The following is a 4,799-nucleotide window of genomic DNA, read 5'->3' as shown; positions in this document are numbered from 1 at the left end:
CACCAACGCCGCCAGGAGGAGCGCTTGGCGGAACTCGGCAAACAACCCAATGGAAATGGAAAAAGGACTTGAAAAGACCCTTCTCCGGAGAAGACATACAAATGGTCAACAAGCACATGAAGAGACGTTAATCATCATGAGTCGTGATGAAATGCAAGTTAACGCCACAGCGCCATGTACCCCTCCACACACCAGAAGGCCCACAATCAAGAAAGCTGAAACTAACAAATGTCGGCAAAAATTTAGAGAAACTGATACAGAATTTCCCATAGGGAAAATGAATAAGTTCTGGAGGTGGATGCTGAGAAGATTTGTACAACAACGGGAATGTAGTTAATGCCGTGGAACTGTACGCTCAAAATGATTTAAATGGTAAATGTTATGTTATGTGAGGGGGGGGAGGTTAACATAATTTAGCCCCTGCTTTATACCAGACCCCAGAGTCAAAGCTTCTCATCCATTTTCTCACTTTTACTTAACCTCCTAGGATCTTCACACTCCCATTTAACAGATGAAGCTGAGCCTGAGAGGTTAAACTAAGTGACTTGCCCGAGGCTCAGTCGGCCAAGTCTACACTGTTCAATGTTACTGTATTTACTGAGCACCTACCGAGCAATACCTCCAGCACCTGCTAGAGACATTGTGGGAGGACCAGGGTGAACGGGGGCTGAAAGCAGATTACAAAACATGGGCAGATCCTGGGGCCCTGCTCTCAGACACTGAAGTTTCTTGGAGTGGAGGGGATGGCCTGTGTCACGCTTGTGGAGCCTTTTATTCCACCCCACCGCACCCCCACAGAGGAGGGAAGCAGCTGGCCTGATACTGAATATTAGCTCAGCTGGGGAGGAGTCCTGGGGCTCTGAAGAAGGCATCTCCTGCCCCACTCCCCACATTGCCCCCTAGAGTCTTGTGCCTAGGGCACAAGCATCCCTGTGGCGGGGCAGGAGGCACATCTCACGGCACCCCTCTCCTCCCGCCGTGCAGTAGTGACACTGTACCCATACACGCGCCAGAAGGACAACGAACTCTCCTTCTCTGAGGGCACCATTATCTGCGTCACCCGCCGCTACTCCGATGGCTGGTGTGAGGGCATCGGCTCAGAGGGGTCTGGATTCCTCCCCGGGAACTCTGTGCAGCTGCTGACAGCCTGGGATCTCTGGGATGCTGACCCAGGCACCGCCTTCAGTGAGCCTCTTGAGACCACTCCAAAGCCTGCTCCAGTCAAGACTGGACCAGTCCTGCACGCCTCCTGGGCTGTGAGCTGTGTCTGTTCCTTCCCCCCATTGCAGTGGGAATGGGTCCTGGTAAAGACAGAGGAGGTACCCAGAGGCCTGCTGGAGACAGGAAAGAACTGGAAGCCAGGGAGTTTGGTGACCTTATCCACAGGGGACCCTTACGCCATGCAAGACAGGGTCTCCAGCTGCAAGTGCCAACTTTGAATACAATTCTGATGATTGCCCTGCAGGGCTAGCGGGCCGAGGGACTGAAAGGCAGCCCACTTGTACGGCTCCCGCTAATTGAGCCTCCTCTGCCTGCCCTAAGCAGCAGAATCTCCCATGTCCTCGGTGCTCACGGAGCCTCCACACTAGACCCTTGTGCCCCTCCGCTCTCCCATCTCCCCGGTGCTCACGGAGCCTCCACACTAGACCCCTGTGCCCCTCCGCTCTCCCATCTCCCCGGTGCTCACGGAGCCTCCACACTAGACCCTTGTGCCCCTCCGCTCTCCCATCTCCCCGGTGCTCACGGAGCCTCCACACTAGACCCTTGTGCCCCTCCGCTCTCCCATCTCCCCGGTGCTCACGGAGCCTCCACACTAGACCCTTGTGCCCCTCCGCTCTCCCATCTCCCCGGTGCTCACGGAGCCTCCACACTAGACCCTTGTGCCCCTCCGCTCTCCCATCTCCCCGGTGCTCACGGAGCCTCCACACTAGACCCCTGTGCCCCTCCGCTCTCCCATCTCCCCGGTGCTCACGGAGCCTCCACACTAGACCCCTGTGCCCCTCCGCTCTCCCATCTCCCCGGTGCTCACGGAGCCTCCACACTAGACCCCTGTGTCCCTCCGCTCTCCCATGTCCTCGGTGCTCACGGAGCCCTCCACCCTAGACCCCTGTGCCCCTCCGCTCTCCCATCTCCTCGGTGCTCACGGAGCCCTCCACACTAGACCCCTGTGCCCCTCCTCTCTCCCATCTCCTCGGTGCTCACGGAGCCCTCCACACTAGACCCCTATGCCCCTCTGCGGAGGTGGGCTGCACCCTGCTCTTCTGCCTGCTGCCTGCTTTGTTGTGCATTCAGGCTTGGTTCCCCAAGCTGGGCACTCCTCCAAGAGTGGGGACCAGCTCCCTCACTTAAGTGGGGCTCTCTGAGAGCAGAGATCACCTCGCCCTCATCCCTCAGACTGCAGCGTGAGAGATCTCACTCGCCTCTGCCCCTTCACCTCCTTTACAGCTCTGAAACACCAAAAGAGGGAGGTGGGCCTTGGGTTTCCACTGGCTCTGCTTTAAAGCATCATGGCTTTCTGTTCCATACGGGAGGAGGGGGACTCAGAGGGCCCAGTCAGTGGGGCGACTTTGGTTAAGTCCCTGGTTTCTTGCTGCATAGACGAGGCTGGGGTGCGAGGAGACATCTTCGGGCTCTGTGAGGTCCCTGGCTGGCCAGACCCGAGCCCCGGGACAGTGTGCTACCTCTTTCCACCAACAGGAGGTGACTGTTCCCTCTAGCTTTTTTTCCTGTGGGGATGCTGACAGGGTGGGGGCGCGGAGGGAGGCAAGGAGTGTAGTGTAGGGTCACAGTAGGTAAAGCAAGATCTAGGCCTGGGACCGTCGGCAGGGAGCGCCACCTCTCTCCGCAGGGAATCCGGTGCGGGGGAGGTCGGGGTGGGGGGAACATTTCGGGGCCTGGGTCCCCTGGACAGAAGACTGGAGGACGGAGGCCATGCAGCCCAAGGCAACGGTTAACCGTGACGCGGCGAGACATGTTCCTTCTCTACCCTGACAGGTAACCCCGTCCTCCCAACTGGGAGGACAAGGTTTTTGGAAACACTGCTGCCTGCTCAGATATGCGCGCCACCCTGGTGCGGCCAGACTCCGGAATTCGCTTGCAGTGGAACTGGGGGAGGCAGCCGAGCTGGGTTAACTGCACAGATGGGGACAGCTCCCAGCTCCCTCCTCCAGTCCCCAAATGGACCACCCTGGGATTCCAGGAAATCCCGGAGGGATATACCAAAACGAAAGGGAGAGGGAGTAATAAAACTAGCTTTCTCTTTCCCGACCCCCACCGCCCACCCCTCCCTGCCCGGGTGCCCTCTGCAGGCCACGTCCTCAACACCTGTTGCAGGTGTAGGCGCGCTTCGGTGGAGGTTTCCCAGGGCACCACCCTGGCGCGGAAGGAGCTGGGCTCGGTCTTCTGCGCCTCCTGCATAAGGCGATGCATGGGGTAGCGGCGGCGCGGGAAGGCCACGTCGCCGCCTGCCAGCAGCCCCATGGGGCAGAAGTCGTTGGCGCCGTCGCTCACGTAGAAAAGGCGCTCGAAGTGCACGCCGTCGTGGGCCCGCTCGCGCAGGTAGTCGCTGAGCACCTTGTGCTTGCACATGTTGGCGGGGCAGCGAGCGCAGCTGTGCGCGTGGAAGGGCCGCAGCGCCAGCAGCCCCCGAGCGTCGGGCCCCGACGGGTTGCTGAAGATGCGGCGGAACAGGCCGTGGTGGCCGGCGGCGCGCAGCACACTCTCCATGCCAAAGGTGTTGGCCTCTGAGATTAGAATAACCTCAAAGCAGGCGCCCTGCTTGACCACAAACTGCAGCAGCTCGCCCATGCCGGGCGACAGGGGCATGGCCTCGTAGATGGCGCGCAGCTCCCGCGGCCGCACGCCCTACTCGCCCAGATACTGGAAAACGCGCTGCACGTACTCGTGTAGAAGCCCTCGCGCTAGGTGGCACGCAGGCTCTCGGGCAGCCGCTTGCCCGCCGCGGCGCGCGCACGACGGAGTCGTCGCTGTTTTCGTCCACGATAGTCTCGTCAAAGTTGAAGGTCAGGAGGAAGAGCGGCGCGCCCGGCGCAGCCATCCCGCTGTGCCCTACCAGCTTTGTCCTGAGCGATCTAATCCTTTTGTGGTCACCAAAAATATGGGACGCTGTGTCTTATCCATCCCCGGATTTCTGGGCTCTGGCTCTCACGAGTCCCTCCAGTCCAGAGGGTCCGTGAATGATGTGCATCTGGGCCGTTCCCTCCACTTGCCCCCCATCCTCATGTTATGTATTTTTAACCACAATTAAAAAAATGAATGAAGCACTGATAATGCATGTTACAACATGGATAAACATTGAAAACATTCTAAGTCAAAGAAGTCATACTGGGCTTCCCTGGTGGCGCAGTGGTTGAGGGTCCGCCTGCCGATGCGGGGGTAAAAAAAAATGAATGAAGCACTGATAATACATGCTACAACATGGATAAACACTGAAAACATTCTAAGTCAAAGAAGTCATATTGAAAAGGCCACTCATATCACAATCATCTTGCGTGCTTTAAATCCATAGCAGTTTTGAAAATGAGGGGATGGGACTTCCCTGGGGGTCCAGTGGTCAAGACTCTGCGCTCCCAATGTAGGGGGCATAGGTTCGATCCTTGGTCGGGGAACTAAAATCCCGTGTGCACAGCATGGCCAAAATATAAAATAGAATATTGCCTGCCTGGATGGTCAGAGGTCAAGGGCTGTCCTGAGACTTGACGTCTGTTGATGCCCACTCAGATGGGATAAAGGATGCCTGCAGTCCCAGGAGGGCCCCACCAGCCCTCAGGAGGCAGCAC

General features: G+C 58.2%; 1 pseudogene; it reads right to left on the bottom strand.

Moving 5' to 3' along the window:
* Positions 1 to 2,383: 2,383 nt before the first annotated feature.
* On the bottom strand, positions 2,384 to 4,057 carry LOC112415227 (phosphoethanolamine/phosphocholine phosphatase-like; annotated as a pseudogene).
* Positions 4,058 to 4,799: the final 742 nt, after the last annotated feature.

This window comes from Neophocaena asiaeorientalis, unplaced genomic scaffold, assembly GCF_003031525.2.
Source record: "Neophocaena asiaeorientalis asiaeorientalis breed wild unplaced genomic scaffold, Neophocaena_asiaeorientalis_V1.1 scaffold871, whole genome shotgun sequence".
Taxonomy (NCBI): domain Eukaryota; kingdom Metazoa; phylum Chordata; class Mammalia; order Artiodactyla; family Phocoenidae; genus Neophocaena; species Neophocaena asiaeorientalis.
This window is presented reverse-complemented; position numbering and strand designations above follow the sequence as displayed.